This window comes from Saccopteryx bilineata, chromosome 12, assembly GCF_036850765.1.
Source record: "Saccopteryx bilineata isolate mSacBil1 chromosome 12, mSacBil1_pri_phased_curated, whole genome shotgun sequence".
Taxonomy (NCBI): domain Eukaryota; kingdom Metazoa; phylum Chordata; class Mammalia; order Chiroptera; family Emballonuridae; genus Saccopteryx; species Saccopteryx bilineata.
In genome coordinates this window covers 21,698,423-21,714,021 of record NC_089501.1, presented here as the reverse complement: position 1 = coordinate 21,714,021, position 15,599 = coordinate 21,698,423, and the positions used below count along the sequence as shown (strand labels likewise).

At 39.4% G+C, this 15,599-nt stretch overlaps 1 pseudogene; it reads left to right on the top strand.

The window, feature by feature from the left end:
* The first annotated feature begins 513 nt into the window (after positions 1-513).
* LOC136316046 (eukaryotic translation initiation factor 5-like) lies at positions 514-11,831 on the top strand (annotated as a pseudogene).
* Positions 11,832-15,599: the final 3,768 nt, after the last annotated feature.

Genomic DNA, 15,599 nt, shown 5'->3' with positions numbered 1-15,599 from the left:
TTAGTCTTTAACAGCTTTGGTGTCCCCATCTGTAAAATGAGGAAAATAATTCTGCTTTCTTCTCAGTGTTACTGTGAAGGTGATGTGAGATAAGAACGTGAAGCCCTTAGCACAGAGCTGGGCACACAGAAAGTCTCCACAAACGCTGCCTAGGAGAGGAATAACAAGAATGATTGCAATTACAGCTGCAGGATGAAGTTTGCCTATTCCACATTTGATCAGATCTTTAAGAAAAATGTCATGTTTACAGAAGAGCATTTGGGACCGAAGAGGTTATGTCAGTTTCCGTTTTCTGCTAATGATTATGGCAAAATGTATTGGATCATTTATTCAATAATGAATAGTTATTAAAGTTATATTATGTGCCAGACATGGATCTAGGTCAGCGGTTCTCAACCTGTGGGTCGCGACCCCGGCGGGGGTCGAATGACCAAAACACAGGGGTCGCCTAAAGCCATCAGAAAATACATGTTTATTATACAATACATTTTGAAGTAAAATATGTATTTCCCGATGGCTTTAGGCGACCCCTGTGTTTTAGTCGTTCGACCTCCGCCGGAGTCGCGACCCACAGGTTAAGAATCGCTGATCTAGGTGCTGGGAGTTATTTAATTTTCAGGATAACCTCTTACGAGATGGTTATTATCAATATTTGTATTTTACAGTGAAAAATGAGAATTGGAGAGTTATATAATTATGCATAACACATGTATGTATTATAAATTTATATATAAATGTAAGTTATAAATATAACTTGCCCACAGTCCCCCAGCTGATGGGTGGCAGAGCCAGGATGCTAATTCAGGCCCTCAGTCACCCAATCCGGTATTGCTCTTGTTACTGATGGAGCAGGAGAGCTCCTTCCTTCTGGAATTTGCTTTCCTTTCTTCAATGAAAAGATGGAAGGGACCACAGAATACCACATATGTTGGAGAAACCTAGAGTTTTAGGTTAATATAATTATAATTTATTCAGAGAGGTCTAAACAGAATTAAAAAAAATTTTAAGTAACAGATTAAATGAGAGGTGATATGGTACGTTCCCTTGTTTCCAAGTAGATTCATTCATTTTTAGGCATATCTGTATACATTCTTAAAATCATCAAAAGATATTTCATGATCATTTTGGTCCCTCACAGCCAGTTTTGCTATCTAATAAGACACATGTACCAAAATATTTTCTCTTTGTACAACATAAATATCTAACATAAACTGGACCAGTCACAGCCTCACGTGTGGCTTTTACATACCACTCAACATGTATGACACGGAATCAACTTCTTTCTTATTCTAAAAGCAGTGGAATTAAATATCATCTGATTTACCCTGTCCTATAAGACTATTTATATATAATACTGAAAGAGGGCTATTTAACCCAGATTAGTTTACCTTTCTTTTGGTAAATGAATTCTAAGTTCCATGCCACAGAGTCAGAACCTTCCAGAGGTCACCAGGCCCAGGGCACTGAAAGGTGTGGATCTTTGATGTGGCTGGGACACACCCTCTTCACTGCTGCCCTTCCTCGGAATTGGGTTCACATGCCCCTCACTCCAACCCAGTTCTCTGTGAGCAGACTGGGTTTATGTTTTTATTTGCTAAAAATGAGCCTTTGCGTAGCCATGCTACCGGTACTGGGGAAACGTAGTGTACAGGCAAGCAGCTACAGCTTCAGTGGTGAAAACTGTTTCATGTCAGAGACTGAGAACTCTTGCAGTCATTTAGGTTATCCCTTCATCTCCAGACAGGATATACCAAAGAGTTGCAATCAAGGGTTGCTTCATCTGATTGATAAAGCCACTAATAAGCCAAGACATCTGCCACCATCAACCACACAGCATGTCAGACCAGCTCTATCTCTATCTTGGCTCAGTCTGATTGCCAACATTGAGGGCAAAGGAAATCAAGTCAAGACAGTTACAGTCTGATTGCCAACATTGAGGGCAAAGGAAATTGAGTCAAGACAGTTACGGTCAACTTGGTTGATGTGGCAAAGGTGCTTAATCGGCCTTTATGGCAGCCCACAAAATATTTTGGTTGTGAGCTGGGAGCACAGACTCAGTTTGATGTTAAAAAGGACCATGTTGCATTGTTAATGGATCTCATGAAGTGAATAAGCTGCAAGATATGTTGGATGTCTTCATTAAAAACATTTGGTCGCTGGTGGAAAGGTGAAGGGATTAAGCACAGCAAAGAAAAGGTTCATAGACACAGACAACAGTGTGGGGATTATGGGAGAGAAAGGGAGTTGAGGAGCAGTGGAAAAGCTTAAAGGGAGGAAAAATGGCGGTGGAAGGAGACTTGACTTGGGGTGGTGAACCCTTGGTGCAGTGAACAGATGATATACTGCTGTGTCTGAAACCCATGTAAATGTATTGACCAATGTCACTTCAATAAATTCAATTTTAAAAAAAAGAAGAGAGAAAAAAAATTCTTCTCTGTTCTAAGTGTGAGAATTCTGAAACAGAGTATGTGTCAATCCAAAGAAGCAAACAAGAGGTTATTCTTGGGAAGCCTGTGGTTATGGAGGTATGCTTGCACACCTCATAAACTCTGCACATTCATTCTCCGAAACCCACCCGAGAATGTGACAGTGGTGCAGGGAAGAAAAGGAAAAGAAAAATAGGAAGGGCAAAGATGAGGAAAATGGCCCTGCGTCCAGCAGTAAGACACCATGGCCACAAGGTGAAATCAGTGCTTCTCCCCATGTTGTGGAGGAAGAAGAGGAGGATGATTGGGGGAGGGATACCACTGAGGAAGTTCAAAGGCTCGAATGGATGCAAGCAGTGCAAAAGTTCTGACACTCAGTGATGATTTGGAAAGGACTATTGAAGGAGGTCAATATCCTGTTTGATTTTGTTAAGAAAAAGAAAGAAGAGAGTATTGTTGATTCATCTGACAGATTGTTGCTGAAGCAGCAAGACTGGATGTAAAAGCTATGGGTCCTCTTATTATTATTTTTATTTATTTATTTATTTATTTTTATAATTTTATTTTTTTAATGGGGTGACATCAATAAATCAGGATACATATATTCAAAGATAACAAGTCCAGGTTATCTTGTCGTTCAATTATGTTGCATACCCACCACCCAAAGTCAGATTGTCCTCTGTCACCTTCTATCTTGTTTTCTTTGTGCCCCTCCCCACCCCCTATCCCTCTCCCATTCCCCCCTCCCCCCCGTAACCACCACACTCTTATCAATGTCTCTTAGTTTCACTATTATGTCCCACCTACGTATGGAATAATACAGTTCCTGTTTTTTTCTGATTTACTTATTTCGCTTCGTATCATGTTATCAAGATCCCACCATTTTGCTGTAAATGTTCCGATGTCATCATTTCTTATGGCTGAGTAGTATTCCATAGTGTATATGTGCCACATCTTCTTTATCCAGTCATCTATTGATGGGCTTTTTGGTTGTTTCCATGTCCTGGCCACTGTGAACAATGCTGCAATAAACATGGGGCTGCATGTGTCTTTACGTATCAATGTTTCTGAGTTTTGGGGATATATACCCAGTAGAGGGATTGCTGGGTCATAAGGTAGTTCTATTTTCAGTTTTTTGAGGAACCACCATACTTTCTTCCATAATGGTTGTACTACTTTACATTCCCACCAACAGTGTATGAGGGTTCCTTTTTCTCCACAGTCTCTCCAACATTTGCTATTACCTGACTTGCTAATAACAGCTAATCGAATAGGTGTGAGGTGGTATCTCATTGCCGTTTTGATTTGCATTTCTCTAATAGCTAAAGAAGATGAGCATCTTTTCATATATCTGTTGGCCATTTGTATTTCTTCCTGGGAGAAGTGTCTATTCATATCCTCTTCCCATTTTTTTATTGGATTGTTTGTTTGTTTGTTGTTGAGTTTTATGAGTTCTTTGTATATTTTGGATATTAGGCCCTTATCTGAGCTGTTGTTTGAAAAAATCATTTCCCATTTAGTTGGCTTTCTGTTTATTTTGTTATCAGTTTCTCTTGCTGAGCAAAAACTTTTTAGTCTGATGTAGTCCCATTCATTAATTTTTGCCTTCACTTCTCTTGCCATTGGAGTCAAATTCATAAAATGCTCTTTAAAACCCAGGTCCATGAGTTGAGTACCTATGTCTTCTTCTTTGTACTTAATTGTTTCAGGTCTTATGTTTAGATCTTTGATCCATTTTGAGTTAATTTTTGTACAGGGGGAGAGACTGTAGTCCAGTTTCATTCTTTTGCATGTGGCTTTCCAGTTTTCCCAGCACCATTTATTGAAGAGGCTTTCTTTTCTCCATTGTGTGTTGTTGGCCCCTTTATCAAAAATTATTTGACTATATATATGTGGTTTTATTTCTGGGCTTTCTATTCTGTTCCATTGGTCTGAGTGTCTATTTTTCTGCCAATACCATGCTGTTTTGATTGTCGTGGCCCTATAATAGAGTTTGAAGTCAGGTATTGTTATGCCCCCAGCTTCATTCTTTTTCTTTAGGATTGCTTTGGCTATTTGGGGTTTTTTATAGTTCCATATAAATCTGATGATTTTTTGCTCTATTTCTTTAAAAAATGTCATTGGAAGTTTGATGGGAATTGCATTAAATTTGTATATTGCTTTGGGTAATATAGCCATCTTGATTATATTTATTCTTCCTAGCCAAGAACAAGGTATATTCTTCCATCTCATTATATCTTTTTCGATTTCCCTTACAATGGTTTATAGTTTTCATTATATAAGTCCTTTACATTCTTTGTTATGTTTATTCCTAAGTATTTAATTTTTTTTTGTTGCAATCGTGAAGGGGATTATTCTTTTGAGTTCCTTCTCAGTTGTTTCATTGTTGGCATATAGAAAGGCTATTGACTTCTGTATGTTAATTTTGTATCCTGCGACCTTATTGTATTGGCTTATTGTTTCTAGTAGTCTTTCTGTGGATTCTTTGGGGTTTTCGATGTATAGGATCATATCATCTGCAAAAAGTGATACCTTTACTTCTTCTTTTCCGATATGGATGCCTTTTATTTCTTTGTCTTATCTGATTGCTCTGGCTAGAACCTCTAGTACCACATTAAATACCAGTGGAGAGAGTGGACAACCCTGTCTTGTTCCTGATTTAAGGGGGAAAGCCTTCAGTTTAGTGCCATTTAATATGATGTTAGCTGATGGTTTATCATATATGGCCTTTATCATGTTGAGATATTTTCCTTCTATACCCATTTTGTTGAGAGTCTTAAACATAAAATTGTGTTGTATTTTATCGAAAGCCTTTTCTGCGTCTATTGATAAGATCATGTGGTTTTTGTTCTTTGTTTTGTTGATATGGTGTATTACGTTAACCGTTTTACGTATGTTGAACCATCCTTGAGATTCTGGGATGAATCCCACTTGATCATGATGTATTATTTTTTTAATATGTTGTTGTATTCAATTTGCTAGTATTTTGTTTAGTATTTTAGCATCTGTATTCATTAGAGATATTGGTCTGTAGTTTTCTTTTTTTGTGCCATCCTTGCCTGGTTTTGGTATGAGGGTTATGTTGGCCTCATAAAATGTGTTTGGAAGTATTGCTTCTTCTTCAATTTTTTGGAAGACTTTGAGTAGAATAGGAACCAAGTCTTCTTTGAATGTTTGATAAAATTCGCTGGTATAGCCGTCAGGTCCTGGACTTTTATTTTTGGGGAGGATTTAATGGTTTTTTCTATTTCTTCTCTACTGATAGGTCTGTTTAGGCTTTCTGCTTCTTCTTGACTCAGTCTAGGAAGGTTGTATTTTTCTAGGAATTTATCCATTTCTTCTAGATTGTTGAATTTAGTGGCATAAAGTTTTTCATAGTATTCTACAATAATTCTTTGTATATCTACGGTGTCCGTGGTGATTTCTCCTCTTTCATTTTGGATTTTGTTTATATGAGCTTTTTCTCTTTTTTCCTTGGTAAGTCTTGCCAAGGGTTTGTCAATTTTGTTGATCTTTTCAAAGAACCAGCTCCTTGTTCTATTAATTTTTTCTATAGTTTTTCTGTTCTCTAATTCATTTATTTCTGCTCTGATTTTTATTATCTCCTTTCTTCAGCTGGTTTTGGGTTGTCTTTGTTCTTCTTTTTCTAATTCCTTAAGGTGGGAAGTTAAGTGGTTCACTTGGGCTCTCTCTTGTTTGTTCATATATGCCTGAAGCGATATGAACTTCCCTCTTATCACTGCTTTTGCTGCATCCCATAGATTCTGATATGTCATATTGTCATTTTCATTAGTCTGTATATATCTTTCGATCTCTGCACTTATTTCTTCTTTGACCCATTCATTTTTTAAAAGTATGTTGTTTAGTTTCCACATTTTTGTGGGATTTTTTTCCTCTTTTTTGCAGTTGAATTCTAGTTTCAAGGCTTTTTGATCAGAAAATATGCTTGGTACAACTTCAATTTTTCTGAATTTGCTGATGTTGTTTTTGTGGCCCAACATATGGTCAATTCTTGAGAATGATCCATGTACACTGGAGAAAAATGTATACTCAGTCACTTTGGGATGAAATGTCCTGTAGATGTCTATCATATCCAGGTGCTCTAGTGTTTTGTTTAAGGCCACAATGTCTTTGTTGATTCTCTATTTGGATGACCAATCTAGAGCCGTCAGCAGTGTATTGAGGTCTCCAAGTATGATTGTATTTTTGTCAGTTTTTGTTTTAAGGTCAATAAGTAGCTGTCTTATATATTTTGGTGCTCCTTGGTTTGGTGCATATATATTAAGAATTGTTATGTCTTCTTGATTCAGTGTCCCCTTAGCCATTATGAAATGGCCATTTTTGTCTCTGAGTACTTTTTCTGTCTTGTAGTCAGCATTATCCGATATGAGTATTGCTACACCTGCTTTTTTTGGGATGTTATTTGCTTGGAGTATTGTTTTCCAGCCTTTCACTTTGAATTTGTTTTTATCCTTGTTACTTAGATGAGTTTCCTGTAGGCAGCATACAGTTGGATTTTCTTTTTTAATCCATTCTGCTACTCTGTGCCTTTTTATTGGTGAGTTTAATCCGTTTACATTTAGTGTAATTATTGATACTTGTGAGTTCCCTATTGCCATTTTATATCTTGCTTTCTGTTAGTTTTGTGTCTTGTTTGATCCTTCTCTTTCGTTTTTCTATCTTTTGTTTTTATTTGGTTGTATTCCATACATCTTTCCTCTGTTGCTATCTTTTTTATCTCATGTGCTTCTGTGGTGGTTTTTTCAATGGTGGTTACCTTTGAGTAATGAAAAGGGTCCCTACCCTGTTCATTGTAGCGAACTATTTTGTGAGTACTTTTGCACTCCATCGTCTTTTGCTACTGTTAATCTCCATCTTCTCCCCCTCTTTCTTTTTGTTGTTGTCACAGTTTAAATTTGGTTTTATTGTGTTCTTCTTGGAGCTTTTACTTGTGGCTCTGTTTTTTTTTGTTCTTTGTATCTGATTGGAGAACCCCCTTTAGTAATTCCTGGAGTGGGGGTTTTCTGATGATAAATTCCCTCATCTTTTCTGAATCTGTGAATGTTTTTATTTCTCCTTCGTATTTGAAGGATAGCTTTGATGGGTATAGTATTTGTGGCTGAAAGTTCCTCTCTTTCAGGACTTTCAATATTGGGGTCCACTCTCTTCTAGCTTGTAGAGTTTCTGCTGAGAAATCTGATGATAATCTAATGGGCCTTCCTTTATATGTTGTATTCTTCTTTTCCCTGGCTGCCTTGAGAATTTTTTCTTTGCTATTGGTTTGTGTCAATTTCATTATGATATGCCTTGGAGTAGGTTTGTTGGGGTTTAGAAAACTCGGAGTTCTGTTTGCTTCTTGAACTTGAGGCTTTAGTTCTTTCCACAGGCTTGGGAAGTTCTCATCTATTATTTGTTTGAGTATGTTCTCCATTCCATTTTCTCTCTCTTCTCCCTCTGATATACCTATTATTCTTATGTTATTCTTTTTGATGGAGTCAGATAATTCTTGTAGGGCTATCTCATTTTTTTAAATTTTTGAGTCTCTTTCTTTTTCTCTCTGTTGTGCCTCAAGTTGCTTGTCTTCTATTTCACTAATCCTCTCTTCTATCTGACCTGGTCTATTGGCTAAGCTTGTTACTTCATTTTTCAGCTCGTGAATTGAGTTTTTCATCTCTGTTTGATTTGTTTTTATAGTTTCAATTTCCTTGGACATATATTCTTTGTGTTCATTGAGTTGTTTTCTGAGTTTCCTAAATTGCCTTTCTGTGTTTTCTTGTATATCTCGGAGGATTTTTAGGATTTCTATCTTGAATTCTCTGTCATTTAGCTCCAAGGTTTCCAATATATTAAATTTTTTCTCCATAGATTTTTCCTCATCTAGCTGTGTTACCTCTCTTTCTTTTGTATCCATGATATTTGATTTTCTCTTCCTTAATGGCATCTGAGGGTGGTTTTGTTGATAGTATTAATGAGATTTAATAAAGAATAAAAAGTTAAAAAAATAAAAATAAAAAATCGAAAAGAGTTGTTTTTTTAAAAAAATTAATAATGAAATAAAGAAAAATAAAATAAAATAAAAATTTTAAAAAAAAGGAAATTATTCCCCCCTCCTTTTTTCCTCTCCTCTCCTCTCCCCTCTTTCTTGAGAAAATCTTGTGGTGGACTGTGAATTATAACAAACAATGCCTGTGATGGAGGGCCTGAATTGGGGAAAAGTAATAAGGGGGGGGGGGGAAGAAAGAAAAAAAAAAGGAAAAAAAAAAAAAAAGAAAAAAGAAAAAAAAAGAGCGTATGGACCCACCAAAAGCAAATAAGGAAAAAATTTGGGTCAAGAATAAAATGATTTGCTTTTAGGTGTTGGTTGTCTAAGAGTTATGATGAGAGGAATAAGAGGAAAACGGAAAAATGGGGGACAAATTAAAAAATTACTATTGTATTTAGTGGAACAAGAACTAGATAATATGGAGAGCCAGGGATGGGAGCACTGCTAGTGAGTTAAAAAGGTGAAGTAAAAACCCCCCAAAATGCCACAAACATAGGTTTGAGTCCCAGATAAGATAATTTGTTTGTTATTGAGGTTTGAATGAGAGGAGATGTAAAGGAGAAAGGAAGAAACTAATATAGAGGGAGAAAAGAAAGAGAGAGAGAGAGAGAAAAAAAAGAGGGAACCACTAAAAGAAGAAAAAAGAAAGGAGAGAGAGAGTTAAGGGTTTTGGAGTGCAACCCTCATAGAGAGAAAGGAAGAGAAGAGAAAAGATAATGGGAGATGTAACACTTATGGGTAGTGTAGTTCAAGGAGAGGAGAGAGTAAGACCGGTAGAGAGTTAATCGGCCAAATTGGAGGAGGAAAAAAAAGTATCAAGAATGAAGATAAGAGAAACAAACGAACAAATATAATAAAATGGGATAGGTTATAAAGTCTGCAGATTATTCTTGATTTTGAGAGGTTATCTTCTTGCTTTTTCTTTTCTCTCCCTCTTCCTGGTCGGCGACTCTGTACCCCGGGTTCTGCCCCTTTGGCACGCTCAGGTAGAGGTTTGCAGTTGATAAGTCTCTATGGCAATGTCATGTATTGTGCTTTAGTCTCGTTTGCAGTCGAAGCTCATTAGCATTTATAGGCTCTGACAGTGAGAGAGTCTGTGTTCCTGGAGCCTTTCTCCTAGTCTTTCCTTCCTCAATTAGTAGCCTGATAATCCAGCTATGGGGTTGCTGCTGCCTCTGCCTGGATAGTAAGAGGCTCAAAGAACTAGCAACTCCCCACTCTATTTCCACTCAGCACAGGGCTCTGGGTAAGGCTCAGTCAGTCAGAGCTGCTAGCATAATCAGGCAGGCTTTCCGCCCACTCAAAGACTTCTGGCTCTGCCACTCTGTCCGGTAACACAAGCGGGCGCCCACTTCCGGGACGCTTGGAGGAAACTCTCACTCACTGTCTGCGACCAGGATATCCAGCCAGCAGTCTCATGCTCTGAGTGAAACCCCCAACCGCAGGGAAAAGTTGCAGCGTTGGAATTGAGTCTCGCTCCGTCCCCGTGCGCGGCTTTTGGAAGGTGCTGGGGCGGCTCGAGATTCTGCTTTGGCCCACACAAAGGCCCCTGACTCTGCTCCTCTGTGCGATAACATGGGCGCGCACTGCCGAGGCACTCAGAGGAATCGCTCACTTCCTATCTGCGCGCGCACACCAGGATATGAGGCTGGCCGCGTTTCCCTCTGAGTGAAACCGTCACCAGCACGAAAAATCTCCACCGTTGGAAGTAGTTCTCACTCCCTCCCGTGCGTGGCTTTCCCAGGGCGCTGGGGCTGCCCAGAGACTCTGACCTCAGCCCACAGAAAGGCCTCTGACCCTGCCTCTCCGTGGGGCAACACGGGCACCCACTCTCGGGGCCTAGGAAGAAATTCTCGCCCACTAACTGCACACCGACCAGGAGACTGGGTAAAATGGCCGCTCGGCTTGTCTTTCTTTGTTTGGGTTTGGCGCGAGTGTTAGCTTGTATTGCCCGGGTTGCCACAGGATCAAATTTTCCTCGGCTAGGATCTTCGTGCCACAGCCTGGTTCGGCCGTTTGTGCCGCGGCAGCCTGGATCTATTCACCCCCTTTGCCCGCCTCAGTTTCTATATTCACAGTTACCAGAGAAAGCCGCCCTGTTTAGGTTAGTGAGGAAGGCGGAGCATTTCTTACTCCCTATTTCCTTCGGGGTTTGGTTATATATTTAGCCAATTTTTCACTCAATCATACCTTTGGGTGTATTGTGAAGCATCTGGAAGCTCCAAGTATAGGTTTTTCTGTTTCTGGTTGAAGATCTTGTTGAGTTTTGGGGGAGATTTATCGGTATCGCTTCCTAGTCTGCCATTACTCTGACGTGTCCGGGTCCTCTTATTTTGACTAAAGTTCTTTATAATGAGAAAATTAGAAGGCAGATTAAAAAAATACAGCCTATGTTTTGGTGGCACAGTGGATAGAGCGTAGACCTGGAATGCTGAGGTCACCGGTTTGAAACCCCTGGCTTACCCTGTCAAGGCACATACAAGAAGCAACTACTACAAGTGATGCTTCCCACTCCTCCCCCCTTTTCTCTCTTTCTCCACTCTCAAAAGTCAATAAATAAAATCTTAAAAATATATGCTTCATTAAAAAAAAAAAGAAATAAAAATACAGGTGCCATTTCCTAAGATTTTGTCACAAAAACAAAAAAGCTCAACAGTACCTTTTTTTTTTTTTTTTTACAGGGGCAGAGAGAGAGTCAGAGAGAAACAGATAGGGACAGACAGACAGGAACAAAGAGAGACGAGAAGCATCAATCATCAGTTTTTTGTTGCGACATCTTAGTTGTTCATTGATTGCTTTCTCATATGTGCCTTGACCGTGGGCCTTCAGCAGACCGAATTACCCCTTGCTCAAGTCAGCAACCTTGGGTCCAAGCTGGTGAGCTTTTGCTCAAACCAGATGAGCCCACGCTCAAGCTGGCGACCTTGGGGTCTTGAACCTGGGTCCTCCGCATCCCAGTCCGAGGCTCTATCCACTGCGCCACCGCCTGGTCAGGCAACAGTACCTTCTTCATGGTTTGGAGTATGTGGTAGCAATACACCAAGCTCAGCTCATCTCCAAGACTGCACATATCTTGAACGAGATGTATGACACAGATCATTTAAAGTAAGAGGTCATCATCAGCTGGTTGGAAAAGGCCTTGAAAAAACAGGTCCCAGAGGAACTTGCCACAGACCATGTCAAACAAAGCAGAACCATTTATAAAATGGTTGAAGGATGCAGAGGAGGAACCTTCTGGTGGTAAAGGATGACAGTGAAGATAAAAATGGTAAGCTGGGATATTTGAAGACTGCCAGGGCACCTGAAGTTGAAGCTGCAAATTCTGACACTAGCATGATGACATTGATACTGATGCCATTTAAAAGGGTGAGTGCAGCCCAGCTTAACTGTAATGCTGAGACTCTTTCTGCATCATCAGCCAGAAGTACAACATGCATGTGCAAAAGCTAAAATGGCTTAATATCATGCTACACTTTCTTGCTGAAAACATATCGCTGTGAGTGGTTTGTCAGTAAGTCTGACAAGACATCTCTGGGAGTCCACACACCTATCAGGGAGCAGATATAATTTGTGTATTATATCATGTTTCTTTTTGAAAAATGAGCCATGGGTACATTTGGACCACATTACACTTATATAGTTATAAAAATAAAAATTTGATTTTGGTCATTCTTCAGATTTTTGGCTCTGAATAACTTAAGCTGAAATAATCGGCTTCTTTTATAAACGTTGTAGCATCATTTAACCTGATAGAAATTTTGGAGCCTATTAGAAACTGTAGGTGTTCACAGTGTAAAGAAGTCTTCAGCAGAATGTAAACATAAATTTATTTGTAATTACCTTATTTAGCCATTAAGAAATACAGTACTTTTTCCCTGGCCTGTTAGCTCAGTTGATTAGAACATGGTCCTGAAACACCAAGGTTGTGGGATCGATTCCCGGTTAGGGCACATGTGGGAAGTGACCAATGAATGCACAAGTAGGTAGAACAACAAGTGAATGCCTCTCTCTCTCTCTCTCTTCCTTCCTCTGTCTCTCTAAAAACAATCAATAAAATATAAATAGATAAATACAGTACTTTCTAAGTCTTATCTCTAGTCTCTCAAATTGCCATCTGGCAATATATATTCTTACCATGCCAAGGGGGACCGTTCACCACCTTTCTCTTACTAAAAGTAAAAATGACCTGAGAGTTCTATAAATAATTTTAAGAGCAGGTTTTGAAACTTGAATTTTTATTTCAGTTCATGTACACTTGCCCCAAATTGTACTCTTGAAGTCATGTGTACTGCACGTTGGATGAGCCAGAGAAATGATTACATTAACGATAAGCATCTGATGTGTATGTAGCTGTTGCTTTGTGCTGAGAGAAAACTCCCAAGCTTTGGGGTGTGAATTAAAGAGTTAAGTTCTACGGTTTTATTTGGGGGAAGAAGCAAAAGGTGCACTTAATCTCTAGCAAAAATAGCATTTTTTTTTTTAGCTTTTACTCTTATGGTTCAAATTACAATTTCAAAATGTTTGGACATACTTTATCTTTTGTTCAGTGTGGACTTTGCATGCTACTATGGCTTGTTCTTGAATGCCTTTTACATTTGGACACATAGGTTTTTGCTGCTATCTTGCCAAAAATAACTGTTGCTATGTCTCAACCTTGATCCCCCCTCCCCCCACCAATGTCTTATTTTAAAAGAAAACTAAAATTGTACTTCTAGGTCAACCTATATTTTGATGGAAGACTTGGGCTATCTTTTATTCCCATTGAATATAGTCAAGCATTCATGAAGTCTGGTGACTCACTGAATACAGGTGACTAGGGCCTGGCTCAGTGCATCCTGGGCTTTAGATTTGGAAATAACTTCCTTGTGAATTCTTTTCTCAATTAGCTGCTCTAAACTCACTTGTTATGGGTTCTGACTACATCTAAGAAACCAGTTTCAAAGTAAAAACTTGTTGTATTTATTCCTTTCCATAAAGAAGTGTACTATGAGAATAAACAAATAAATCATATGCCATTTCCTTTTGATATTATTGTTGTTATTTTTACCATTTAAAATTTATATTTGAAATCCAAGACCAGTTACACACCTAAGGTGCTTAATTTCAGACCAGGGCTTTGGAAAGAATTGTTCCATGTCTGTACCTGCACTTCCTCCCTCATGGCTCAGAGCAGCAGGGCCCGGAAGCCACTTAAGAAAGTGTAGGCTTGTTCAGTACATTTGGAGGTGAGAGCATGAGGGCAAACAGATAAATTACAGCAGGGGTCCCCAAACTATGGCCCAGGGGCTGCACGCAGCCCCCTGAGGCCATTTATCCGGCCCCCACCACACTTCCGGAAGGGGCACCTCTTTTATTGGTGGTCATTGAGAGGAGCATAGTTCTCATTGAAATACTGGTCAGTTTGTTGATTTAAGTTTACTTGTTCTTTATTTTAAATATTGTATTTGTTCCCGTTCTGTTTTTTTACTTTAAAATAAGATATGTGCAGTGTGCATAGAGATTTGTTCATAGTTTTTTTTTATAGTCTGGCCCTCCAACGATCTGAGGGACAGTGAACTGGCCCCCTGTGTAAAAAGTTAGGACCCCTGAATTACAGGGTAAACTTTAAACACCTTTAAGAACCAGAATCTTAATCATAAGGATACCTGGAGCACAAGCTTGCTTCATAATTCACCATTCATCTGTATATTTCTCTACTTGGCCTTTTCTTGAGAATACCTTAAAAACCTGTAACCACTATACCATATAGTGGCACTAAGTTCCAGATAAATGCTAATTTCTTATGGTTTGTTTGACTCGTTGTTTCTGTGTGTGTGTGGTTTTTTTGTGTATGTGTGTGACAGAGACAGAGTGAGGGACAGATAGAAAGGAAGGGAGAGAGATGAGAAGCATTGATTCTTCATTGTGGCATCTTAGTTGTTCATTGCCTGCTTTCTCATATGTGCCTTGACTGAGGGGGCTACAGCAAAGTGAGTGACCCCTTGCTCAAGCCTCAACTTTGGGCTCAAGCCAGTGACCTTGAGCTTCAAGCCAGCTACCATGGGATCATGTCTATGATCCCACACTCAACCCAGTGACCCCGCACTCAAGCTGGCGACCTCAGATTTTGAACTTGGGTCCTCCACGTCATCCCAGTCCAATGCTCTATCCACTGTGCCACCGCCTGGTCAGATGGTTTGTTTAACTCTTAATCCTGAATTCTAACCTTCAGAATCTGTTGAATTTAAGTAGTGTATTGTTTCTGTTTCCTATTTTACTGGTACTTCATTTAGTATCCCTGAATATTCAAATACAAGGCAGATCCCCAACAGTACATCACCCGGTGTAAAATGATCTTTCCCAGCCTCACCACTTGGGCACGGCTGGATTGTAATAACCTCACAGCTCGGATTTGGCTGCCTCTGTTCTTCACTTGTTAATGTGCGTCTCCTCCGTCTTCCACAATGCTCACTGGAGTCCTGGGGGTGTTACACATTAATTTACCCTGCCTCAGCTCTTTCCCGGTTCCGTCCTGCTCTGCTGGGTATTGTCACAGATGCCCTGAATCCCTGAAGTGCCCAGCTCTGAAGGGACTTAACGTGATGGGGAAGAAGGCTGTGCTGTACTTGGTTAGAGGCATCTTAAACCAACCTTTTCTGTGATTCAGTTTTACAGACTCTTTAGAGAAAGAGCTCTCCTCCCTCTACTTATAGCCCTCTCGCTTTGGGGGTTGGAGTGGGTTAGTACCGAGCTGGTGTGAAAACTGGAGATATGTCAGGACCATCCCCTCCAACTAGCTCTCCTATCTCTCCTCTCAGGTTGTGTGTGACCTTAGCCACAGGCAAATGGCTTTCGGAAGTCTTTCCCCACCACTTGGCTGCACATACCCAAGTCATCTGGATCCTGCTTCGACACAAGTTCTGATCTTGACTACATGATCCCAAGTGGACAATAAACTGTTTATACTATCTTTACACTATTACTATTTATACTGATTTTAGGGAAAAACACGTAACTGTAATATAAGTGATCTAAAGATGCTCACATGCGAATGAAATGATACCTCTGTGGGGGCCGAGAAGGAAAAGGAACCAAGTAAATCATTTCTTTTTTTTTTTTTTTTTTTTAATAAATTTTTATTAATGGTAATG